At 41.7% G+C, this 27,671-nt stretch overlaps 2 protein-coding genes across 6 annotated transcripts in view; both read right to left on the bottom strand.

The window, feature by feature from the left end:
• Positions 1-2,816, bottom strand: part of BOC (BOC cell adhesion associated, oncogene regulated) — a 66,406-nt gene extending 63,590 nt beyond the window's left edge. For 2 of the 5 annotated variants that reach the window (XM_082737933.1, XM_082737934.1), the window contains exon 1: positions 2,334-2,789. The gene's annotated coding sequence lies outside the window, so the exon portion shown is untranslated. Of the gene's footprint in view, positions 1-2,333 lie in introns of all 5 variants that reach the window. The other 3 variants (XM_082737932.1, XM_082737936.1, XM_082737935.1) reach the window with 3 other exon arrangements.
• The window catches only part of SIDT1 (SID1 transmembrane family member 1), a 479,838-nt gene that overhangs the window by 385,813 nt on the left and 66,354 nt on the right, over positions 1-27,671 (bottom strand). The window lies entirely within an intron of this gene.

Below are 27,671 nucleotides of genomic sequence, written 5' to 3'. Positions count from 1 at the left end.
ATACTGTGACCACCAGACTCACTTCAAGCTCTTCTTGCTGAAGTCCTGGGGGTCCCTGGGGAGGTCAACTGTGTTATTTAAGGAGTAAAATTCCCTACTCCTTCTTGGAGAATGGAAATCACAGGTAAGTTGCAGAAGAGAGCTGGGAGCCCAAACACTTGAAAGAACATTTCAAAGAATGGAAAATCTCCAAATCCATTTGGAAGATGGAAAAGAACACCCTCTTATCACTAGTAGGCCAACCAATTCACAGTTAAGCATGGTCCTCTGTCCCCCACCCCTAGCTGTGGTCATGGAACCAACGATCATGGCCTCTAGCAATCTGTCCGGAGTAAAGCCAATATCTATCTGTGTCTTGGGCAATTTCTCCTGAGGAAATGTCTCTCATAATGTTACTCCTCTCAGATCTCTTGAAAGAGGATGAAAGGGCCAGTGTCTGACATCTCAATCCTCAGATTTCACAGGAATAGACAGCCTCCTGTCTCCTGAAGAGCTAAACTGAGAAATAAAGGGGGCTGGGGGGGTTGGGTTGGGGGTTGGGCAATGTCCGCAAAGTGGCACAATGTGGCAACTCTTAACTTCTTTCATTTCTACCTCTCACATAAACTCCCTCTAAAACTCATCTGGCAGGAAAATCATAACTCCACTGCTGTTTCCACCCTGCCTGTCCCACTGACCCCAAGGTACTTCAAGATTACCATGGGAACCTTCTGGGTTTCAATTATGAGACCATTAAAAAGTGCCAATTATAAGACCTCAGAAATGTTCCTGGGAAACCTGTTACACACCTCAAAACAGCCAAGCTCTTGCCTCAGATTCACTTAAGTGAAGTTCAGAAAATAGGTCACCCAGATGTAGAGGGGCCCCAGCCCCCACCTCAGTCCAACAAGACCGGGTTATAATATTGTCCATGCTGACCAGGAAGAAATGGAAATTGATTTATTGGCGGTAACCAGAGGGATGAAAAAACCATCACGGAGCTGTGCCGTGCAGGGCCCAGTTGTGGAGTAAATAAAAAACACTTGGGCACTCAAGAATTTTGGAAAATTACATTTATTTAATATCCAACGTTTGCAAAGATCTGAACAACAAAGAACTAGGTGACGAAGGTGACTCCCGCACAGGGTATTTAAAGCCGTTACAAGGGTCTGAAACCAAAATGTACTTTTCACTCAGTCCACGCAAAGAGGTAACTCTGAGCCAAAAACTTCTTCAAACCCACGGCAACTTGCTAAGAAGGGATGGGGGCGAGGCAGAACACCCCACCACACCCACAGAGTTTAGGATTGCTGGCGTGTGGTTTGGGTATTCTTAGCTCTACTGCCACATCTCTGGAAGAACACAACAACCTTTCAAGTCACCCTGTCACTGCCACCCCCATCCCCCCCAAACAAAACTAAATGGATCCCCAGGGCTCCCTGAAGTCCTCCAAGTCCGAGGCCGCCCTACCTCCCCAAATCCTCCTATCACCCGGAAGAGCTAACTAACCTTTGGTAACCTGCAAGTGAAGCAAGGCCTTTGAAGATCCAGCAGAAAATTCTGCCTGGGCTCCTTGCCCCTCCCTAGGCCCCTTCCCACCTGTTCCAGAGGCTCATTTCCCCCCCTCTCCCAGTTACACAAACAAAAACCTGAAGAACACAACTCCAGGGGGATGCTTCGCGCGGGAACCAACACTCACACACTCCCCCTTGCTGCCGCCCCAACCCCACAAACACCTCTGAACACCCCACTTCAGCCTCGCCCCTTGATCCCCCCCGCCCCCACCCCCACCCCGGGATGCTCTTCAGGGGCTGTTTCGATCCCGGTCGGTTCGGTCCCTCACTTCGGGGCTTTCCCTTTGAGACGCAGGGCGGTAAGTGCCCCCCTTCCCCCGAGAAGCCGGCGGGTGCGGGGCAGCCCCGGGTTCCGCCGACCGCCTGCGGGCTTCCCCGCGCGCCCGGCGCACGGAGCCGGAGCACCGGTGTCAGGCTCCGGGGCAAGTTTCGGAGGCGGTCGGGGCCCTGCTTCCACCAAGCTTCCGGGAACGGCCGGCCAGGCTGCGCCGTAGGGAACCAGACGCGGCGGCCCCGGCCCGGCCGCGGCTCTCCCGCGGCGGATACCCCGGCACCCCGAAGCCCGCCTCGCCCGACTTCTCGTCCCGCGCGCCGCGCGCCTGCCTCGGCCTCAGCCCCCTCCGGAGCCCACGGGCCGAGCGCCCGGACCCGCTCCCGCCGTCCGCTCTCCCGCGGCTTCGCCCGGCCTGCGACCGCCTCCCGCCCTCCCCCTCTCCCCAAAACCAACAGAGAAACACAACTTTTTGTGAAAAGAAAACAAACTTCAGCGACGTGACTCACCTCTGGTGCAGCGGCTCCTGGGCAGGGCTAGCGGGGCCCGAGGGCCGACGCGGTGGGCGCGGAGGGAGCCACACAGCACCGCGCCGCACGGACACGCAACCCGCACCGTGACACTCAGGGACTCACCAAACCGGAGAGCGGCCGGCGCGGGAGCAACAAAGGAGCCCCGGCCCGAGAAGTTGCCGGCCGGGGAGGGAGGGCGCGTGCGGGCGCGTGCGGCTGTGGCGGGCGTGAGTGTGTGTCTGTGCGTGTGCGTGAGCGTATGTGTGTGTGTGTGTGAGGGTGAGTGTGCGTGCGTGCGCGCCGCGGCTGACACCGGCGGGCCGGGGTTCAGGGTCTCTGCGGCAGGAAGCGGGGGTCGCGGCGGCGGCAGCAGGACAAGGCAGGGGACGCCGCGCGCAGCGCACCCGGTCCCTCCATATGGAAGAAGCTTTTTTGGATGACTGAACTCGCAAACAATTCCTTCTTTTGCTTCTCCTGCTTAGGAGCCTCCCATTACCGCGCGGGGAGGAGGGGGAAGCAGAGGAGGCGGGGAGGAGGGGGAGGAGCAAGATGGAGCAGAGAAAAAGTCTTGGAAAGGAAAGGAAGCTTGGGGGGGGAACCCCCCCAAAAACAGTCCCTCCGACTCAGTTTTTCTCCTAATGCCCATTTTCTTTCTATTGCACTCCAGTCCCGCGCTCTTTCCCTAACTTCTCTTTTCCCATACCAAGAGCAATGTCCTCTGCCTTTCTCCCACACCCCTGAACCCTCATTTTCTCTTTAGCTTCACCTCAGACCCTTGCTCTCCAACGTTATCCTTCTCTCTCAGTCACTTCTCCCGGAAACTTTTTCCGACACCCCTCTCTCAATAGTTTTCTTGTTATTCTGCAAACTATTGGCTAAAGCATTAAAACCAAAACTTTGTTATTAAACGTCCCCCCTCCCCAAAGTGGGGCAGCGGTTGTCACGAAAATGATGAGGAAACCAGTGTCGGGGAAGTCCCAACACCACCTACCCCGACCCACCCGGCGGGTTTGGGAGGGAGGGTTTGCGCGTCTTGCATTGACAGCGCCCTGCCCTGACCTCCATTTATCATCCTGAGATGAGGAAGCAGGAAAAGGATGAGAGGGGGCAGGGACAGGGAGGTAGGATGGCCATAGAGAAGAGTTAGTTACCTCCGGGTGTGCGTGTGTGTTAAAACCTCCCTTTAGTGTTGGGCAGAAAACAATTCAGAGCAGCCGTTCTCACACCTGAGCGGCATCAGAACCTCCTGGAGCCTTACTAAAAACAGAATGCTCGCCTCCACCCCCAATTTTCTGATTAATAGGGTCTGGGGTGGGCCCGATAATTTGCATTTCTAATAAGTTCTCCGGTGATGATGATGCTGACCTAGGGCCAAACTGTAAAAACACTTTCCTAGGGCATTAAGGAGTTAAACATATACTTAGTTGCCGGCAAACTGGGTCTCCTTCTTATTCTTTAGGGATGAAAACAAAGATTGTGAAGGGTCATTCAAGTCCACATCCTAATATTGCAGCTGAGGAAACCAAGACCCAGAAAGGTTAAGGCATTTGTTCAAAGTGAGCCTCAGATTTGTGCCAAAGTAGGAAGGAAACTGCCTCAGAATTGGCCAGGAAGACCAAGAGTGGGGGAATGAAGGGGCTGCCTCCCCTCTGTGGCAGGACAACTGCCCTGGGAGTCAGGAAGCCACTGTGTGACCTTGAGAAAGGCACATAAACTTAACCTCTCTGTGCCTCAATTGTTTTCTTGAGTTTCTCATCCATAAAAAGGACATACTATACACTGAGTATATGATTTTAATCCTATCTGAATCTAAAGATGTTTAAAGGGGCAGCATCAACATTGTATTCAATATATTCTTCTTCTTCTTTTTTCCTTTATTTAGTAATTTGGACAGCCAGTTGTTTATTGATTTATCTGGTACTTTCAACAATGTGTGTCTGGACGCCTGGGCCTATCCTTGGGGCAAAATGAAAAAAGAGATGATCCCTCTCCAACAGGTGAAAAGGCAATGAACTTCCTCTTTGAACTGTGCACCCGTACTCTTTCCTCTTCTTCTTCTCTAATTCCCTCCATCCGCACTCTCCTCTTGTACTCTCTCACATTCTCCCCCAACGTTCTTCAAGACCCACTTTCCTCCCCATCCAATGGCCTTGTTAGATTCCACCTTCTTACTATCCTCCTCCCAAGGCACAATTCAGGACTACAAGGCCTGGAGTTCACCCAGGATACAGAATTCTTAATTCCCCAAGGGAATAGAGCAGCAGCCTTCCACTGCAGTGAAACATTCCCTCTCTGCAAACCCCAATCAGGGTATTCAGCTGTCTGTTTTTCATAGGTGACTCCTAGTAGTACCATGCCCCCCTGGCAATGTGGAATTCCAATGCAAAAAACATGCATGAAATTCTTAGATCGATTCTTTTATATTTTTATACGTACTTTTCATTGCTCAACATCTCAAAGATGTCCCTTATCCCTTCACATTTTCTTCTTCCTCAGACTTTGTCCTAGGACTCTCCATTCCCTCCATTCTTGTCTTTGAGTCTTGCCCTGGGCTCTGAGTCAACAAGTCACAGCACAGCAGGAAACAGAGATCATAGTCCCTACCAACACTGTGTAGCCAGGATAAAGACCCATGGCCTTATACACCACCCCCCACCCCAGCCTGTTCACGAGGCTTTTCCTCTTTCCCAAAGAGTTTAGACAGACGTACATCACAACTTAATTGAGAGGGTTTAATTCTGTAGCAGCATCAAGCACATTGTTGGCACCTCAGAAGTGTTTATTGTTTTTATGGCTCTTTGTATTAACATAATTGTGTTTATTATTATTACTGAGTAAGTACATTGTATCTCTGAACTCTCCCCCTTTGCCTCCAGCAGTCCTTGTCTAATTCTCCTCTCCCCTCTCTGTTAGTTTCCCTATCCTAACCCTCTCCACCCAACACTAGCTCCCAGCCATCTCAAAACAGTTATATAAGAGTCTGGGCTTGTGGTAAGGTGCTTTCTGCTACTCTGCCCTCTGTTCATGGTGATTTCCCTTTGGCATCTTGCTTTCTTGGGGACTTTCTGGCCTCCATCAAGAAAGCAGCTTTTAGTATGAAAGTGATCATCACATTTATTATGTCAGGGAGGAGAAGGTAGGGACTGTATATATGTCTACATAAGTCACTATATGGCTAAGGTTTTGCAGAGCAAACTGGAAGGAGTCCCAGTGAGTGAAGTGACATCAAGAGACAGGTGTTCCTCCTCAGTGTGCTGCAAGCCACCACCCATTGTAGTATAAACAGACAACTCCTTCGTCGTGAAGCATATCTGGAGAGGATTGTACTCAGAAAAATTACTAAGATGTAGACAAAGAGAAATAGGGAGTTAATAATTTTCCTTCTTTTAATATAAATCTGTCTTCCTGAGTATAAACTTATGTTCACTGAAGAAAATTTAGAAAATACAGAAAAGTGCAAAGAAGGGAAAAATCATTTTAAGCCCACTACCCAAGGATAACACTGTAAATAGAGGCATTTTTTTCTAGTCATTTTACTCCTTTTTTTCCCCCTTATCAATACAACTCATACTTTTTCTACACTGAGTATATGATTCTAATTGATCAGAATTTGAAGATGTAAAAGGACAATATAAACAGATAATTTTATTCAATATTTTGTACTTTTTTCTTATGAGTTTGGTTATTTAAGCAGGAACCAGTTCTGTCATTGATTTATCTCTACTTTCATATATTTTAAAATTGTGTTTATTGTGTATAGAAGTTATCCTATTTTTTAGATTTAACATTCTAATGTGATTAAATCTTCTCCAAAGTTTGACTTTAACAGCTGTGTACTATTCCATCAAACAGAGACACTGTTATTTATTCAACCATTCCCCTATTGTCATATATTTAGATTGTCCACGTTTATTATGATAATGCATCCCAGTTAACTAAACATCTTGTCATAAATCTTTATTTACAATTCTGATTATTTCCTAAGGATGAATTCCTATGAGTAGGAGCTTTGGATCAACAGATATAACATTTTAAAGGCTTTTGGCTGGTATTGCAAAATTGTCCTCTAGTGACTCCAATGTACATTTTCATCTCTCAGATCTCCACAACAATGAGATCATCAAACACAAGGCCCCAAGTGGAGACTTGACTGAATTATCCAGTTTGGATGACTGCACTAACCAGATAAAGAAAACAACTGCCAAAAATATTCACTACACTGGAGACAACGCTCAAGTGGGAAAAGCTGAACAATAACTGCTTACTATACGAGCTCAGTTATATTTATGATCCTATATAACCTGTCCAACAACCCTTGAGAAATAAGGTAACATCCACTGAACATCTACCCCTCACAGCATCTCTGCTTGGTTCTGTGTGTCCATTTGGTCTTGAATGCCCACAATAATCCTTTACTATAGGTTTGATTCACTCCATTTACAGATATGAAAAAGTAAGCAACTTGCCTGAGATCCCCAACAACTAAGTGGTGGTACTCATGCCTAAAACTGAGGTTTGTCTAGTGCAACATTTCCTTTAACTGTTTCATGAGCTATAGGCTACCTAGTGGGGTAAGAAAAGCATAGTTAGAAGATGCTTGAATTCCATCAAGCCTTTAAAGAATCTTTTCTGGGCTTCTGAATGGCTGATTATTTTTCTTAAGGGCATCCAACTTCATTCAAAGGACTGGGGTAACTCACAAACCATAATTGACAGAAAAGTCCAAGGATTGTATACCTTAGTAGAATGGAGCTCTGGTGTAGGAGTTAAGATTAAAGACTAGATAATAAAATTCATAGTATTAATAGTAATTAGTAAATTGGCTTTTGTATACATTCCTATTCTCAAAGCTAATGTTTGGATAAACATTTTTATCTTGATCAGAGGTGTTAGAAATAAAATACTGAACCCTACTTCCTAGTTTCAAATTCTAGCTACTGAATGTATCAAGCTTTTATTTATTAAGGAAATATCCCAAGACATTTTCAAAATAAACACAAAAATCTCTAATCTGTTACTAGGAAAATTAGCTCGCATTTGCTTGTTCCTGGGCCATTTACTAGGGATGAGTTGGCCTCTCTCTCCATGCCAAGGGCTGCTGGAGAAGTGTGCACAATTCCTCCAAAATATTTGATGACTGAATGATGAATGAAAGTATAAGATTGACCTCTGCAACAATTAGTAAACAATGCAAGAAAGCATGTAATTAAACCCTAAATTGCATGGTTCAGGCAGAATTACAGGTGAGCCTGGTACAATGCCATCTACTCCCCATACGAGTTGAGCTGGCTGGGACTGACTTCTCTAGTCCAGTGCTGCCAACTCAGACATTCTTACTTGCCCTGTGTTCTGCTGACTTTAAGGGATCAGTCTTCAGATCCCCCTGAGGCTGCCTACAGATAAGGGATCTGGGGGGAGGATGACATTAAAAAAAAAAAAAAAGGTGAAATCATACAAGCAAAACAAATCTGGATTTGGATACAGTCTTTAACTTTAAGCAAGCTTGTGAGCTTAGACATTCTGAACCCCAGCTCCTTCATCTGTGGAAATTAGAAATATATGATTGTTAGTGGGTTATCTGATACAATTATACCTGCTGCTTATGGCTAGCCCCTGTTCTGATAGGTCATGCATTTTTAAGACTGTAACCTTTAGTAGGCACTTCATAAATGGCAGTTATATTAGTAAAAGTTTGAGTCAGAGGTAAAGCTAGAACAGAGAAATGGAAAACAGGGTAATCCAAGGCCTTTTTGTGTGTGTGTGACCAATGCCACATACTTGATTTTGCACACTCCTTAAGTCCCAGACAAATAGAATTTGTTGACAATGAGTTCTCAGAGACTCCACTTTTTCCAAAATATCAGATTCCCTGAAGTAAGCACAAGCCCCATTTAGTCCCACATGAAACATCTACCTTCTACAACTCAATCCGTCTGCTCTCCTCCCCATCCCCATCCCCCTCACGTGTTAGGCTGAGAAACTTGGATCCTGGAGCTGCCCAGATTCCAGCTGTTTGATATTGTACAGCTGAAGGCAGCCTAGGGCAGGGGGCGAGAGATTCCAGATGAAAGCAAAAACTCAAAGAGAACTGCACCTCAGAGCTTTGATACCAAACTCAGTAGGTAACAGCCTCCGTTAAATCTGTTCAGTCAGCCATTTAAGAGGGAAGGAGTTTCTCACACATCCTGTAAGTGTTTTTAGTGATGGGATGCTTCCACGTAGGGGGAATCAATGTTCTGGGGATTGAGCAGGACAGAATCAAATGCCAGAGCTACTGTTGCAAGCTCAGAGGTTGGTAATGTGCTGCCTTGCTTTGCTCCCACTGCATTATTTTCTTTCTCCTTCATTGCACCAGGGATTCACTGGGACTTTTGGCCACAGCAACAGAAAACCAGCTATGTCCCAGCCTCCTTCACCCCACCCCACTTCTTTAGGTTCTGGGGAGGAGCCCTTACGGTAGAAGCCATAAGGAAGGAAGAAGAGTTAGGAGGAAGACTGAGATACTGGATCTCCCTACTTACTACCAGTCCCTTTCATATTCAGATACCAGGTTCAACTTCTTTACCTTCTGTTGGTTCATGAACTAAAAAATGGAATCATTCGAGGCTCAGTGGACCCAATTTGACAAGTGACTTACCTATGAACCTCTGCCTGGGATAAGGAAGGACTAAAAAAATTAATCATAGTCCACCCCAATAATTTCTTCATTCCTTTAAAAGAAACAACAACAACAGCAGCAGCAACAACAAAACACCAAACCAAACAAAACCCTCATAAGACTTGTCTTTATTTAGCCAGGACAGATGAGGTCAGGAGCAATCATATCACTCACTACCCTAAAGTTCTTTAGTGGCTCCCAGTTCCTTTGCTATAGGGAACAAGTATTCCTGGCTCTGATGCAACCCACTTCTTCAGCCTGACTCCCCAGTGCCCCTACTTATGTCTTGTGTTCTAGCATCTGTTCTCTCTTCCTCAAAAGATCATACTTTCTCATGCTTCCCAATCTGCCCACTTTCTGGCCCACCCAAACCCTTCTCTTTTGCAGTCATCTACCTCTCATTTACTCTTTAAGACTTCCCACTAGCATCACCTCCTCTAGCAACCAGTGCCTGACCCCCTCACCCTCACCAACTCCAGTTGTCTGCCCACAGAACACTCTTCTCTCCTTCATCATAACATCCATCATGAGCACTGTTGTTGGGTCCAACTGACTTCCCTCAGCTGGAATATCCCCAAGTGGAAAGGCAATTCCTGTTTCATCTTTGTACCCCCAGTGCTTAGCATGATACCTAGCACATAGTGGGTGCCCCATATATAAATTTATCAAATGGATGGATGAAGAGCTAATGAAATCAAGTATGTCCTTCACAGCAGTTGAAGCCAAACACATCGACATGGTATGGAATGTTGAAAGGATACCAATAACCAGTACTGCACCTGGGGTAGAATCCTAGTTTGAAAACCAAAACCAGATCCTTACCTAAAAGTAAGTGATGACTGATCTTAGATACAAAATTAGATGGCTACCATACAGCATTCTGCATTTAGATGCTAATGGTATATTTGGAATGAAAAGCATGACTCTCAGCTGTATTTTTTTTTTTTTACTTTTTATTTTGAGACAATTATAGATTCACATGGGTTGTAAGAAATAACACAGAGCCTTCCTGTATACCCTTCACCTACTTTTCCTAGAAACACAGACCAATATCTAGCCTAATTATAGTAGTGTGTCTTAATCAAAGATGTCTTAATATCTTAATCGAGGTTGATACAATTATCAACCTTATTCAGATTTTGCCAGTTTTACTCCCACAGTCATTTGTAGGTAGCTGTATGTTTTTGAAACAATTTGTAGGTTATTGTGTCTGTGCGGCCTAGCCCCTGAATGTCTGGCCACAACCAGTAAAAGTCAGGATTATGCCCAGCTGGCCCCATAGAGAAAGGACTTGAGTCTCTCCCAAAAAGCTTACAGCAACAGGATTCATCCCTGATCCAGTCTCTGCTTTGCACTCTCTGAGACTCCACTGTAGAACGTCTTATTCCTCCTCTGACAGGACAAGAAAGGATGCAGTCTTCCTGGATGATGCATGATGAGTTGGAACAATTCCATCCACCCTTCTTTGCCATCAGCCAACACACCAGGGTGGGCTACATATTTTGCAGAGTCTAGTCCAAAATAAAAACGCAGGGTCCCAGTCAGGAGTGGGGAAGTCCATCCCCCTTTCTTAAACCCACAGCAGATGGCCAAACCCCAAGGGGTTGTAATGTGCATACCAAGATACTCTAGGGGATGGGTTAGAGGCCCCTGCCCAGATGTCTACTGAAAGCACTGTGAAACTGCCAGGCTTAGTTGGGGGAGAGCCACCGCCTCACCCTTTCCTGAGATGCAATAGGGTACATGCCCTACTGCAACCTTCCCCACACTTAGGCCTAGGCCCCCCTCAGGAGCAGAGGGTGACTGAAGCCAGTATAGGCTGGGGAAGTCTGAGAAGTCCATGGCACCAGATGTCACGGAACTAGCCAGCTGATCCTCTATCCCAGGGAGGCAGTGGGAGTCAGGACCGCATATGAGCTGAGACTCCAAAACTCCAATGCCTGCTCCCACTGTCCAGTTGAACTTCCCTTACAAAACACAAATTCAAAGAGAAAAATATCAAGAGAGCAGCCACAGAGATTTAAACCAAGTGTGGGGCCTGAGTGCAAGGCTCTGTGAAACTGCACTGGCCACACACCCATGAAGTTGCCTGAATACACCAAACCCAGAATTCATCAACTGCGTTCGTGACTCTACAGTTGCCCTAGTCCAGACCTGTGTCATTTTTTTTTTTTATAATGTGGAATATTGCAAAATTCTCTTTATTAATTGCCTCCCATCGGCCTCCCTCGTGGTCCATTTTTCAGATTACTGATGGCGACATCTGTAGAAATGTCAAGCTGGATGATGCTTTATCTCTCCCACCACCTTCCTTTCTTGTCCTTTTCAGTAACCTCACACTTTTAGGATGGAATCAAACTCTTAAGCAAAGTACACGAAACCTTTCACACCAGTTCTGAGCAAGTATCTCCTCAATGTGTTCTCCCACCTTTCTTCTCCTCGCCTGACCTTTTTCCCTCCCTTACTTCACACAACTTCTTCAGAATGTTCCAGGATCCTGTCTCTAGGCCTTTGTATAAGGGGTAAGCTTGTTGGAGCACCTTTACTGCCTGCTGCACCAAATTCCCATTTGTCCTGCAAAACTTGGCTCAATTATTAGCTCCTCTGGCCTTCCTTGCCCGCCATAGTTTCCCAATACGATGGGTGCTTATGATCCACAGCTCATATATCACTTGGTGTTTATCCTTATTATAGTACCTCCTGCATTGTTTTGTAATTATTTTAAACTGCTATGTTTCTCAACCATAGGAGATACATCACACTGTGGTGTATTTTCAATTTTCCCCAACTGATGTGATCCCCTAATCAGCCCTGTAGTCCTAATGCCTTGCACAACTTCTGGAATAAGGTCGGCAGTAGGCAGATGTTTGTTAAAGAAAGGAAGGAAAGGAGAGAGAAAGAGGAAGAATTGTAGCTGTCAGTGCATAGAATTTCTTTTTCTCCCAATGCTGGTCCCACAGTCTCTTCACTTCCTCAGCTGTTCAATGTCTTAGAAGCTAATATGAATTGACAGCACAGTCAATCCGATTATGCAGGCACAGGTGGTTTAAGTGATGGAAAATAATGATTTGACCAAATTTGAATCGTGGCTGTGTACAAACAGTTTGGTCCTTCAACTTGGGGCCTTTTGATATCAAACACAGAAACGCTGATACTTATCTCTCTCAAGAACGACCAGTTCATATAGTTATCAAGCAGCATTTTGGAAAACAAACAGAAATGTTTAAAAATACAAAGCAAGAAAAAAATGTTTTATGGACATAGAAAAACAACTTAAAAACAATAACATAGGGGCGCCTGGGTGGCTCAGTTGGTTAAGCATCATTCAGCTCAGGTCATGATCCTGGGGTTCTTGGAGTCCTGTGTCAGGCTCCCTGCTCAGTGGGGAGTCTGCTTCTCCCTCTCCTGTTGTCCCTCCTCCAGCTGGTGCTCTTTCTCTCTCAAATAAATAAAATCTTAAAAAAAAAAAAACATACAGTTGTCAAAACTTATAAAACTATACCCTACAAAGAGAATTTTACTGTACACAATCTTTTTTTTTTTTTTTACAGATCAACTAGGATGAGGGGAATAAAAAATGTAACACAAACTGTAAAAATTGGATTTAACTATATGAATGAATAATAAAATGATAATGTAGGAGGTGGGGAAGAAAGCTTCTCTGGAAAACAGTTTGGCTAGATATTATAGGCTAGATATTTGGCTAGATATTATAAGGCTAAAAGCAAAACAAACAAACAAACAAAAACCACCAAAAAACCAAAAAAACACCATATACAAAAATGGTGTTTGAGTTAGTAAATTTATTTCTCAAAGGGATATGGGCTAGCAATTCTAAAACTACCTTATGTATATACTAGGGCTGAACAGATAAACACATTGTAGAAATGCAGAATGAATACAGAAATAAATACAGAAATAAAATTTCATTGCAGAAATGAAAGCCAGGCTTCTCAGTGCCAGAGAAAGAAGTTACAAATAAGGAAAAGGGGAAGAAGAGAATGAACTCTGTGGTGAATGAGAGTCAGAGGTATCAGTAAGATCTCATGGTTTTTAAAACATATATACAGAGTGAAATATACAGAAATAAACATATAGAGGTGTATAGACACCTAGTATGCTTCTAGGATTCATACAGACATTTCCTAGCGCTATTGAGAGAGCCCAAGAGCAATGACATCCCAGTAATAGTGTGCATACCCAGCACTCAAATCATGGCTTCTACATACCACTCTCCAATAAAAAGAAAAGTATTTGATTCTAGGGCTATGACAGGAAAAATACAATGAGCCAGGAACATCTCGTCTTGTCAACAAAGCAAGTAAGTACTCAAAAAAGGGTTGGAGTGTGCAGGAAGGGCAAAGAAGCCAACCTGCAGCTAAAGCAATACAATTTCAGTAATAAAATAATAAGCAGTCGTATTGGATTATAACTAATAGAACTGTATTGATGTAAGTAATTGAATGAATGAATCTGTATTGATGTAAGTAATTGAATGAATAAATAAATAAAATAGAGTAAAAGGAGAAGCTCTTCCTTATAGAGTTATTCCTAAATAATGAATGAGAAGGAATTAGGAAAATAGAAAATCTTTATTAGAATACCACATCAATAATTTTTAGGATGCTAAAATCAATGGACAAAAGATATTTGCATAGTCTCAAAATATCACCCCCAAGATATTTATCAATCACAAAGTTTTTTCAACTGTCTTTACAGTGAAGAGAGATTAGCAACCACCTCAACCAAGTGATTCATGTTGACATCACTAATAAAAAGATATAATAATACTACGTACCCCCAGTATGAGACATTGAGAGAGACGTATCACTTCTGTGGTATTTTTTCCCCTAAAAGGAAAACATCAGACAAAATGAAACTAAGGGTATTCTACAAAATAACTAATACTCTTACAAAGTGTCAATGTCAAGAAAAACTAAGGAACTGTTAAAGATTGAGACCCAGTGAGACATGACAATGGAATGTAACATGGGATACCGGATTGAATTCTGTCACAGAAAAAGTGGTGGTGGAAAAACTTATGAAATCTAAGTTCATAGTTTAGTTAGTATCGTAATGATGTTAGTTCCTTAAGATTTGATTATTGGACTTGGTTATTAATGATGATAGCAATAAAAGAAACTAGGTGAAGGGTATATGAGAACTTATTGTATTATCTTTGCAACTGTTCTGTAAAGTTACTTAAACTACAAAGTTGAAAAAATCAGGGGAGATCATGCAGGTAAAGTGGGAGAGGAGGGACAAGAGAGGAAAGCAGGGAAGGCATCTCTGAAAGAGAACATGTACTGTGGGAAAGGAGGAGAGTTCAGGATTGCTCACTAGAGCAGGGAGGCAGAAAATATTTTTGTTTCTGTGTCTTTTTTTTTTCTTAAAAAAATGTAATGGAAAAAATAATCATTTCTCACTTATTTAAAAACCAGAGGTGGGGCTCCTGGGTGGCTCAGTCGGTGGGGCGGCTGCTTTCGGCTCGGGTCATGATCCAAGCATCCTGGGATTGAGTTCTGCATCGGGCTTCTTGCTCTTCGGGGAGCCTGCTTCTCCCTCTGCCTCTGCCTGCCTCTCTGCCTGCCTGTACTCTCTCTATCTCTATGACAAATAAATAAATAAAATCTTAAAAAACAAAAAAACAACCACACAGAGGACAATTCAAGCAGCCATGGGCTAGTGCTGGCCTTCAAATGTTAAGGTCTATTCTGGACCTAGGAACATCAGCTCCAGGACTTGCTCTAGATGTTTCAAAGAATAAGTGAGTGCTTGGCCAGGCATCATTTTGGAAGTCATCGAGAGCCTGGGGGCCTGTATCTGAGACCCCACAGACGTCTTAAATAGGGAAGTCAAATCTCCAAGCTGCCTCAATGAACAGGAAACAACACAAGAGCATCAAGTTTCTGGGTCCAAATGTCAAGTGGTGTCTATTACTACAGTGAAGCTCTCTATACCATGATGCCTTCATCAGTCAAATCACTAGGTCATGATACATAAGAAGATATCTAAGAAGAGCTCAAGTGTGTCCTGAAACTTTGTTTCTGGGATGATAAGCAACTCTCTTCTCTGTCTGCCATGTTATTTTTCAGACACATTAAGATTTCCATTCAGGTAATCATGTGTTATAGGTTTGGAAGCTCTTCTACCTCTAAAGTGACTTGGAGTATCTTCTGTTAATGTTAATCTTTTGTTAACTATTAGAGTTAATGTTATAATTTAATTCTCATAGGTGATTTTGTTTCAATCAAGTGAACTACCAACATAGAAACGGTGTCTATGATCTCATCCACCTCTCTGTCAAAGACATCTGAAATGAACAAATTATTGAGACAACTAGCTGTGAAGCTGAACTTCGGTATGGTGTTGAGGTGTGAGAGGGATAACTGATGTATCTTCTTTCCCACTGATTGCCCCGGTTTCCTCAGCTACTAGGAAATCTTGGACGCTGGGATCAGGAGGCCTGACACCACATTTTCTCCAGCTGTGTGGCTTTTTAAAAATCACTAAGTCTTACAGCTTGTCTTTTGATCTGTAAAATGGGATAGTGGTTATTACCTACCTCACACAATTATTTTGAGAATCAATGGAGATATTCCACGTGAAAGTACTTTTCGAAGGATAAAACACTTTACAAATTGTTAATTTTAATTTCACTGTCCCAGCACAATGAAACATATGGCATTTTTTAAATGTAAAAACAAAACAAAACAAAAAACCAAACCCACAAGGCACAAATTTTTAGAAACAAGTAATTTTTGTAAAGCACTTTTTTTTTTTTAACCTAAAACATATTTTTCAGCACTTAGCTATGTAGATGTGAGATGCAACAATTCTTTTCTATAGCTTCTTTAGCAGTGAGCCCAGTCTGGTTGCCAGGACCATAAAAACAGAAAGGCTGTTGATCATTAGTCTGTGTAAAACAGAGCACTTGGGCATCTCACTTGGAACTCGCTTTTTAACTTGTTTCAAGAGGTGGCGCTTAGAACTGAAAAGAGTATTGTATGCCTGAATGAGTGCACCAAAACACCAGGCCAGACTGGGGTGTGGGCACCCACTTATGTGTGCAACTGCCTTTTTACCTAATTAATCCTCTCCTTGCAAGCCTGAACGGGGCCTGTGAACTTCACATTCCACTGGTAACTGGAACTCTGGGTCCTACAAAACCTGGAGGCCTTAATGGAACGTTATTTGTTCAGGGCCCTTGAAGCAATGATATCTAATGGAGCAGAAGCAAAGAGAAAATGCCCTGAGCTTTAGTTCGAACAGTTGATTTCCATCACAGACCTGGCCTTGTCACTCCCCTGCTTAGAAACCCTGGAGGGCTCTCCTCCTGGATAGAGTCCAAACCCTTCTCAACCAACCCTGGTCTCATCTTTCCACAGGCTCTTGCCACTCCCACCTTCTCCCGCCCCTCCCAAATCTCTGGGCCTGTCCTTCCTGAAGTGTGGTTTGCAGACTACTAGTAAGGAAATAAACTGACAGCTTTTGTTTAAAATGCAGATATCCTTGCTGGACCTCAGGGTTGCTGAATCCAAATTTCTGGGTTTAGAGACATCAGGACTCTATGTGTCAAAACTAACTCCTCTAGCAAATTTTATAAACACAAAAAATTTGGAGATACTGCCCTAATCCTACTCAATAAACTGTGTTCCTTGAATTCAACATGCATTTTAGTTCTCAGTTGCTGTGCCTTACTCTTCTTTTCCTCTCCATGAACTTACTAAGTTTCCTTTACCAAGTACCTTCAGAGTGGTAAATGCAGCCTGTACACATTGAAGCCTCAAGGCCCAGTTCCCATTTATGGATTCTCTGGTGCTTTTCCTGATCTCTTTCAAATAATCAGCTACATTAACTGAGCACCTACTCAGTATCCAGTTCACTACGCAAAAAGGAAATAGATATGAACTAGATTCGATCTCTGTCCTCAAGGTACTTACTCAGAGCGACAGCGATCTCATGTCTCTGTGTCCCAGACCCACAGCACTGGAAGAAATTGAAGCGTCAGAGGGGCCAGATGGGGAGGCTCTCTGTGGCATTAAGATGCATAGGCCCCATAATAACAGGAGTTTGCTGTGTGCTGAGCCAACGGTCCTTTTTTTTCCTAAAATATCTATTACAAAAAGGAAAGCTAAAGTGCTTTTCTAATAGGTTTGATTTGGATACAAGTTTTACAGAGGAGAAACTGAGGTTCTGATGTATTAAATTTCCTTCTCTAGGTCTGAGACTAAGCTTATGGCAGAACTGAGTACATGAGAACTTTGAGTGTGTGTTAGCCTGGGGCCTCCACATAATAGGTCTTACTTGTGCCAAGTGAAAGAATGAATCCATGAATGATCGATCTGCTTTATAATCTTCTAAAAATAATAAACCACCTCTGACAGCACTAGCCTGCAGCTTGAGTCTCTCTGCTCCAATGCTGAAAGTCCCTCACATTCTGGGACTTTGAGTTCACCCAATTTTTTTAGTCCTTTGTTCCCTTGTCAGATCTTTAGCTTTAATTTGTCAAAACTGTATTTCCCTCTGTTTTTGCAAATTAATTTGTTTTTCATCCTAGGTCTGTCACTTGGTACTTTCAAAGTTTCTTTTTCACCACTCACTTTATTTCCCTCCCCATCCCACCCCCTCCCTCTCTGTGTCCCACATCCTGAGTATGAAGGCAGGGGGGATTAATCTAGCCAGGAACATGATGTCTGAGAGCCATGACAGATGCACTAAAGCGTGCAGCGGTGATAAAAGGCAGCTCTGATGGGCTCTGTCAGGAATCCCTCAGGAACACGGAGGGAAATATTTGCTAACCTCTCTCTTGGCTCCAGGCCCCCAGGCTCCACAACAGGATCATACCTAGCAAAGCTGAGAGAGAAAAGTGGTGAAACAAGAAAGTCTCCTTCCCCTCCTAGCACCCCACTCAAGAGACTTTTCCACAGAGCCCAAATTTTCCTTCTCTTCATCTGAAAGGTCCGGGCTTAAAACTGTGAGTGGCCACAACCTATGACTTAAACCCTGGGTTGTTGAAGGAATACTGTAAGACATTGGAACAGAAGATTGTATAACCTACTTCTGGCTTGCAAAAAGAAAGATGAGTGATAGTGAAAAAAATCCCTTTAGTGCTGTGTCTAATCCAACATTCATGCTATGTGTGTGTGCGTAAAACACACAAGCATACCTGTGCATTTAGCTTCTATTTCCCCTCCAAGTCCATTCAAGTAATAATTTCTGAATTCTTATTATAATATTCTTACTATATTATATGGTTGGTTATGGGGAAATGAGGTGAATAAGTCAGATCTTTGCTCTCAGGAGGCTCATCCATGTCTTTGATAACAGATGTTCTGAAAGAGGCTCAGCCAGCGTCTTGGGAGAACCCAGAGTTTGGGGGTTGGAAGAAAGGCATGGGGAGGGAGTAAAAAATAAGTAAAATCTTCCAGAAAGTGGCTAGCACCTTAGATAGTAACCTAGGGAGGTTAGTTGTGGTGTGAATGAAGGAAAAAAAAGAAAAAGACTTCCAGCTATAGAGATGGGAAGTAGGGACATTCTAAGAGGAAAAAGCAATCTGATAAATGACAGAGCGGTAAGATTGCTCAAGGAACACATTACTAGGAACTTTCAATGCTAGGAAAATTTTAGTTTTTGTTTTCAGTCAATAGAGACCATTAAACACTGGAGCAGGAAAGTGACATGATTTATATTTTACAGAAAATCAAGCTAGATTGACTAGTTAAGTAGTTATTGTAACAACCCAAGTGGGATATAATGAGAGTCAGAACTGGATAGTAGAAATGGAAATTAAAAGAACAGGCAAATATGTTAATTTCTAATTGAACTGAGGTTTTGGAGAGTAATGATATTAAGATACAAGACTTTGGTTGAAGACAATTGGTTGGTCATGCACATTTATGTCTTTTCTCCCAAGAATATATTAAATGATACTGAAAGAATAATAAAAATTATCAATCCTCTTTAACCAAGATGGAAAGTAGGGGCATTGGGGTACAAAAGTTTTTTATGTTTTTGTTTTGTTTTGTTTTGTTTTTTTGCTTTTTTAGGGCACAAAAGTTTTCAAAATATTTATGGAAGATTAAAAGTAGATCAAAGAGTAGTGACTGGTGAAGCAATGTGGAAGAAGCAGACCTGAAAATATACACACACAGGAAGTTGGTCAATGACTCTGGAGAAGCTCAAGAGCTCAAGAGGCCAGGGCCCAAGTATAAGGAGAGAAAGCAAGTCTATAGACATGACAGTAAACTTTCAATATATTCCCCACAAACTGTGCAGAAGTACCACACAGGTCAGATACCAACAAATGGAAGAAAGGATAAATCTACACTAAAGAAACAGAACAAACTATTTGGGAAAAGGTAAGGGAACTATTATGGAAGTTGACACCTCTGGCATTTAGGGATCTCAAAGCATAATGGCCTATTTACTGTCCCCTCACCACTGGAGTGAACACCCTCTTTTGATTTGTTCTATCTGCATACACAGAGCTTAGAGCCTGTCTACCTGCTGCCTTATATTTAAATGCAAGTGAGGAACCAAAGATCTTAAAATATGAAGAAACATGGAGATAAACTAAAAGGAAAAGACTGGAAGTAGGAAAAAAATACAAAGAATGAAAACAGAATTGCAAAAGGAAGGTACAAGTCTTGCTTTATGAATGCCATGGTTCTAAAATCATTCTGAGAATACAATAATTTGTAATAGCTTAAGTCAGGCAAGAGTAGAATGCAATTTAAAAACACTTAAAACTATGGATGTCTGAAATATTGATAATGATAATAAATTTCTCTTCTGGGTTGGAAAGTAAAATATAGAGAAAATCTCATAGAAAGTAAAATTTGAAAGACAAAAATACATAAAAGATGAGAGGAAAAAGACAAAATATCACCTCAACTATTCTTATATCTGATTAATAGAAATATCAAATTAAGAAACAGAGGAAAATGAGAAAAATTACAAAAGAAATAAAAGAAAAAAATTCACAGAACAGTAGGACACAAGTCCTCATATTTAAAAGTCCCACTAAGCACAGTGAATGAGAAATGTGCTTGCCTACACATCTATTTGTAAAATTTTAGAATATCAGGGTGAAACAGAAGATCCAAACGCTTCCAAGGAATAAAAATTGAACACTTATAAAAACAAAAATCAGGGGGTGCCTGGGTGGCTCAGTGGGGTAAGGCCTCTGCCTTCAGCTCTGGTTATGATCCCAGGGTCCTGGGATCGAGCCCTGCATCATGCTCTCTGCTTAGCAGGGAGCCTGCTCCGTCCTCTCTCTCTCTCTGCCTGCCTCTCTGCCTACTTGTGATCTCTGTCTGTCAAATAAATAAATAATCTTAAAAAAAAAAAAAACCATACATACACAAAAAATCAGACATGGGGTAGAAAACTTATTTGAAGAAATTATAACTGAAAACTTCCCTAACCTAGGCAAAGAAGGACACATCCAGTTCAGAAACACAGAGTTCCAAACAAGGTGAATTCAAAGACATTTACACCATGACACATAATAATTAAAATGTAAAGTTTAAAGAAAAAGAGAGAATTTTAAAAGTAGCAAGGGATAAGCAAAAAAAAATTACATATAAAGGAAACAGCATATGGCGATCAGCTGTAGCCTGATTGGAGTGGCAAGAATGGAGTGGCAGAATGTAGGCCAGAATGGAGTGGCAAGCTATATTCAAAGTGCTGAAAGGTTAAAATTTACAATCAAGAATGCTGTACCTGGCAAGATTATCATTCAGAATAGGAGAGATAAAGAGTTTCCCAGACAAAAAATTAAAGGAGTTTATCACCACTAAAGTGACCTTACAAGAAATGTTTAAGTAACTTTTTGAAGTAGAAAAGGCCATAATTACACAAAAAAATTTATGATTAAAACAATATAAAATATGAAAACATATATATATCATATATATATATATATATATATATAGTAACATGGAGATGTTACTATATATATATATATATATATAGTAAAAGCGGAAATACCTGTAGAATGTGTTTGAATTTAAATGACCATCAACTTAATATATAGACTGATATATACTTAGGATGTTACATAAAAACTTCATGGTAGCCACAAACCCAAAACCTATAGTATTTACATAAGAATAAAGAGAAAGAAAAATATAATAAAGCAGAATATAATAAAACAGAAAGTCATCAATTACAAAGAGAGCAAGAAAAAAAAAAAGAACAGTGAAGAACTAAAAGAACAACCAGAAAACAAAGTGGCAATAAGCACACACTTAACAGTAATTATTTTAAATATAAATGGTCTAAATGTGCTGATCAAAAAACACAGGGTGATGGAATAGATTAAAAAACAAGATCTATTTATATGCTTCCCACAAGAGCCTCAATTCAGACCTAAAGACACATATAGACTGAAAGTGAAGAGGTGTAAAAAGATATTCCAAGTAAATGGAAATGAAAAAAATAGCTGGGGAGGCAATACTTTTATCAGACAAAAAACAAAAACAAAAAAACCCAAAACTTTACAACAAAGCCTGTAAAAAGAGATTAAAATAAAAAGGTACTACATAATGTTAAAGGGACCAATCCAATAACAGTTTACAAAAATTGTGAATACCTATGTCCCTGACACTGGAGCACCAAAATATATAAAGGAAATATTACCAGACATAAAGGGAGAAATTGACAGTAAAACAATAATAGTAGGGGACTTCAGCACCTCACTTACATCAATGGAGAGCTCATCTAGGCCCAAAATCAATATGGAAACTATGTTTTTGAATGAATTAGACCAGATGGACTTAACAGATATATACAAAACATTCCATTCAAAAACAACAGTATACACATTCTTTTCAAGTGCACATGGAATGCTCTCTAGGATAGATCACACGTTGGGCCACAAGTCTCAAAACTCAAGAAGACTAAAATCATATCATGCATGTTTTCTGGCCACAATGATATGAAACTAAAAATCAATCACAAGAAAAAAATTGGAAAAAACACAGACATGTAGAGACTAAACAACATGCTCCTGAAAAGCCAATAGGTAAACAAAGAAATCAAAGAAGAAGTGAAAAAGAAAACAAACATGGAGACAATGAAAATGAAAACACAAAATCTTTGGGATGCAGTGAGAGAAGAGAGAGAAACATAGAGCAATACAATCTTACCTCAAGAAACAAGAAAAAGCTTAAATAAACAATTTAACCTTATACCTACAAGAACTAGAAAAATAACAAAGCCCAAGGTAAATAGAAGGAAGGACATAATATAGGTCAGAGCGCAAATAAATGACATGGATGTATGTGCCCTTGCGTGTGCGTGTGTGTACACACACACACACACACACACAATCAATGAGATCTAGAGGTGGTTCTATGAAAAGATAAACACAATTAATAAACCTTTATCCAATTCATCAAGAAAAGAAGAGAAAGGACCCAATTTCTTTCAGAAATAAAAGAAAAGTAACAACTGACACCAGAAATACAGAACACTGAAAGAGAATACTATGAAAAATAATATACTAACAAATTGGACAACCTAGAAAAGTGGATAAATTCCTAGAAACATACAATCTTCTAAAACTGAATCCAGAAGAAATAGAAAATCTGAATACCCCAATTACTAGTAATGAAATTGAATCCGTAATAAAAATATTACCAAAAAAAGGCCAGGAAATGATTGAATTGAATTCAGTAATAACAAAAATTACTGAGAAACAAAAGTCTAGGACCAGACAGATTCATGGGTGAATACTACCAAATGTTTAAAGAAGAGTTAATGGCTATTCTCCTCAAACTATTTAAAAAAATAGAGAGAAAGGGAAACTTCCAAATACATTCTATGAAATCAGCATTATCTTAACACCAAAACCAGGCAAAACCACTACAGTAGTAGTGAATAATTATTGCATAGCCATAATACTGTTAATATAGTTTACTGATTTAAAATTTTTAGGGTTGGGACGCCTGGGTGGCTCAGTTGGTTAAACAGCTGCTTTCGGCTGAGGTCATGATCCCAGCGTCCGGGGATGGAGTTCCACATTGGGCTCCTTGCTCAGCAGGGAGCCTGCTTCTCCCTCTGTCCCTGCCTGCCATTCTGTCTGCCTATGCTCGCTCTCTCTCTCTCTGACAAATAAATAAAATCTTTAAAAATAAAATAAAATAGTTTGGCTATTGTGGACATTGCTGCTATAAACATTCGGGTGCACGTGCCCCTTTGGATCACTACGTTTGTATCTTTAGGGTAAATACCCAGTAGTGCAATTTCTGGGTCATAGGGCAGTCCTATTTTCAACATTTTGAGGAACCTCCATGCTGTTTTCCAGAGTGGCTGCACCAGCTTGCATTCCCACCAACAGTGTAGGAGGGTTCCCCTTTCTCCGCATCCTCGCCAGCATCTGTCATTTCCTGACTTGTTGATTTTAGCCATTCTGACTGGTGTGAGGTGATACCTCATTGTGGTTTTGATTTGTATTTCCCTGATGCCCAGTGATATGGAGCACTTTTTCATGTGTCTGTTGGCCATCTGGATGTCTTCTTTGCAGAAATGTCTGTTCATGTCCTCTGCCCATTTCTTGATTGGATTATTTGTTCTTTGGCTGTTGAGTTTGCTAAGTTCTTTATAGATTCTGGACACTAGTCCTTTATCTGATATGTCGTTTGCAAATATCTTCTCCCATTCTGTCAGTTGTCTTTTGATTTTATTAACTGTTTCCTTTGCTGTGCAAAAGCTTTTGATCTTGATGAAATCCCAATAGTTCATTTTTGCCCTTGCTTCCCTTGCCTTTGGCGATGTTCCTAGGAAGATGTTGCTGCAGCTGAGGTTGAAGAGGTTGCTGCCTGTGTTGGAAAGAACCTTGATGTCCATCAACAGATGAATGGATCAAGAAGATGTGGTATATATACACAATGGAATACTATGCAGCCATCAAAAGAAATGAAATCTTGCCATTTGCGACAACATGGATGGAACTAAAGCGTATCATGCTTAGCGAAATAAGTCAAGCGGAGAAAGACAACTATCATATTATCTCCCTGATATGAGGAAGTGGTGATGCAACATGGGGTCTTAAGTGGGTAGGAGAAGAATCAATGAAACAAGATGGAATTGGGAGAGAGACAAACCATAAGTGACTCTTAATCTCACAAAACAAACTGAGGGTTGCTGGGGGGAGGGGGGTTGGGAGAAGGGGGTGGGATTATGGACATTGGGGAGGGTATGTGCTTTGGTGAGTGCTGTGAAGTGTGTAAACCTGGTGATTCACAGACCTGTACCCCTGGGGATAAAAATATATCTTTATAAAAAATTAAAAATTTAAAAAAATTAAAAAAAAAGAAAGTGAAGGGATAAACATTTCTCAAAAAAAAAAAAACGAATAAAATGAGATAACATATGTAAAAAAAATAAATAAAATAAAATAAAATTTTTAGGGTCATTCTATATATAAAGAATGGAAGACAGTTTTGGTTGAAGACAGAATATAAATGTTACCAACTTTGACAATGTAAAAGTTAAAAGACAGAGGAAAGAAGCTGGAAGATAGAAAATAGAAAAAGGTAAGGGTGCTAATACCCTTATTTTCAAAGCAGGGAGTCAAAAACACAGTCTGCAGGTGACAGACCTACACATACAGGTATTATTTATAACAGAAATAAGCAGGAGAAGTGGTGGATGACATAAGCAATCTAATTTCTTATTTGCTGTATCAGGAAGTCTTCTCACCACCACCACCATAGTCTTCTAGAACACACGGCACAAGAGGCAGGACTGCCTGCTATATAGCCTGGACCTGCTTCAAAACCCTTTTCTGTTCTGGGTCTTACTCAAAAGAAGGCGGCCTTGTTTCCTCTAGCATATACACTGCCACAGTGGAATGAGGGGCTTCAAGAGCTCAGAGATACCTACTGGGCAGTTGGCAGTATTTTCCAATGAGAGCCCTTTGTACTGAGCGATGCTAGGTGCAGCAGTTTGTCTTTTGCTTTGGAACCCAACACATCTTTGATCATTGAGTCCCTAAAAACCTCCCAGAAATAGGAGGTCCTTGAATATTCATAGGGTTTATCTTCTATTTTCTAGAGCACAAGTCTTACCAAGACCTCCAGTGAACTAAACATGCTGTTCTTCCTGCTCAATCAGCATGGTCATCCATGGAAAGTGTGATATTCTTTGAGATGGCCTGGTAGTCTGGATCTCTTTGGACTATATTATGATAGAGTCAGGAGAATGAACATAGCCCTAAGGCAAACTGTAAATGAATATTGCTGTTTATTTCACACGAATGTCAACTGTTTGAGTCTCTCTTCTTATTAGAATTGAAAAGAACACATTCACCAGATCAATGGCCACACGCCATGTGCTCATGCTGTGGCCACATTAATCTGTTCTAGGAAAGATACCAGGTCTGCCACAGCAGTTGCAGTTGGGGCTACTACTTGGTTTCCCTTGCAGTAGTCCATAGCATTCTTCAGGATCCACCAGGTTCTGCCAGGGTCAGACCGGTGAATTAAATGGAGATACAATGGGGAATACCATTTCTGTGTCCTTTGGTCTTTAAAGTTGGCGAAAATTTCTGCCACACTCCCTCCTTGGTTTTGATTTACTATCTTGGACTGGCATTGGTGGTGATTGGAGGAAATTTCAGAGGTTTCCATTTAACTTTCTCCATTAGAATAACTCAATAGAGCAAGAACTCCATGAGAGGGTCACTCCAATTGCAAACATATCATTTCCAACTCTATGCTTCGACACTGAGGAAATGACCCCTTACTGGCATCCAGAGACCCAGTGGGCATACCCTGGGTATGCCATACTTTAGCCAAGACTCCATTATTACTTGGTTCCCATAGTCCCCCACCCTAAGAGGGTAGAGGGACATGATGAAGGTTTGCGTCTTCAAGCATCAGTGTCTACTCAGACTCTGTATCCAATAGTCCTCTAAATATCTGGGTGTCCTCCTTTCTTCAGTGTACAGTCACCGAATAAATGGCCATAGATCCCTCTTGGGGAAGGATGAAGAAAATGTTCACAGTACATAATTACTATGTCGTATCTCATGACTCAGTGGGTCCTAGATCTTAAAATAGGCTTCGTTCAGGAACTTGGCAAGAGGTCATGACTTTTTATTAGGATGAATGCCCTGAGCCTCCATTTCTTCCATTCTTGACTTTTTTAGTTGTAGGGATTAAGCAGCATTCCCATGGCTACCCATCTACTTTGTCTTATTCATCCTTATCAAGGCCAGCACCTTCCCAGTCCAACTAACTCTAGGATTTAACCCTAGTGATAGGCCTATCATCCAAGGAGAGGAGTTGGAGGGCAGCTCTTGATAGGGTGTGCATTCCAGGGGACAGACCTCTGCAGCATCTTCCAGCACAGGGGAAATGCTATCTCTAAGAAGTGAGCTATCTCTGCAAACTCTGAAGGTCTAAGGGAGTAGTGTTGTAGAATCAAAACCTCCAGGCACATCTGTCTTGCTGATTATGTTTCGGGATCCTGGTATTTTCCAGTGAGGGCCCATATTTTAGTGTAGCAGATCTGCCCTGGCTGAACACTCAGATGTTGCTGGAGCTCTGCAACTTTAACTGTGAGATTTGGCTTTTGTTCATTCTACTCTTAGCTGTATCTTTGTAAGCTACCAAAGAGGCCTCTCACATTGTCCTTACCTATTTACTAATGGCCCCATTTCTCATTAGCCTTCTGCAGGGAGTCAACACCTCTTTGTAGGAACTGGAGATTCACTGTCTTTGTAGATGAAGTGACTGGCACTTTTTATCAGCATCTTTTTTCAACCATGTACATTCATTACTTTGATAATTTTCTTTATTAGTAAGAAAATGAAAGAGGGGAAAAAGAAAAAAAAAAAAAAAAGAAAATGAAAGAGGGACAGAGAGAAGTCAGGAAAAATAGAATTGGGGAGATAAGTTTTACTCTGAAAATAAGTTAATAATATTATTGAATACCTTATTATCACTAATCCTTGAAACATTTCCAACAGATAGAATATATTATCCCCATTTTACAGATGATGACACGGAGATTAAGGAACCAGTTTTAGGTCAAGGCATCTTTTTGCTAAAGACCACACAGCTTGTAATAGCATCAGGACTTGAACCCAGGTCTGTGTTCATGCTCTTTCTACAAGCTAATGGGGACAAGGAGCTGATGGGTGCATGGAGGCCATGTGGGAGTGAGCCATCCCCTGATCACTGGCCTGTAGGCCAGCCTAAACAATGCTTTGGCCCAAAAGAGTTCCCAGGGAGCAGAGGGGCCAGTGTTAGTCATTGTTTAATTACACTATACATATTTAGACTTTTAAATCTTTTCTGAGAAATCATTTCATTCTATCCCTTCAAACATCCTTGAATATCATCTTATAATAAAACAGTGTGGAGAAAGATGCCTGTGGCTGAGAGTCTGGGCCTCTCTGGAGCAGGACTGGAAGCTGGATGAAGTCAGTAGCCTGTTGTCTCCAGAGGTAGACAGAGCACACGCATATTACCAGCTCTGTGCAAACGCCCTGAGAATGGACCAGCCCAGAGGGCAGCCCGTGACTCCCTCTGTTTATCCTACAGTCTGAAAGAGACTCTTTGCAGACAAGTGTAATCTTTCTTGATAAACATATTAGTTTTCTGTCTCAGCTCAGTGGAGACGATCCCTTGGTCTATGATACAAGCTCTAATAATATTTTC

The sequence above is a fragment of the Mustela nivalis genome, assembly GCF_964662115.1.
Source record: "Mustela nivalis genome assembly, chromosome: 1".
Classification (NCBI taxonomy): Eukaryota; Metazoa; Chordata; class Mammalia; order Carnivora; family Mustelidae; genus Mustela; species Mustela nivalis.
Note: the sequence above shows the minus strand (reverse complement) of the source record. Positions and strands in the feature narration are given on the sequence as shown.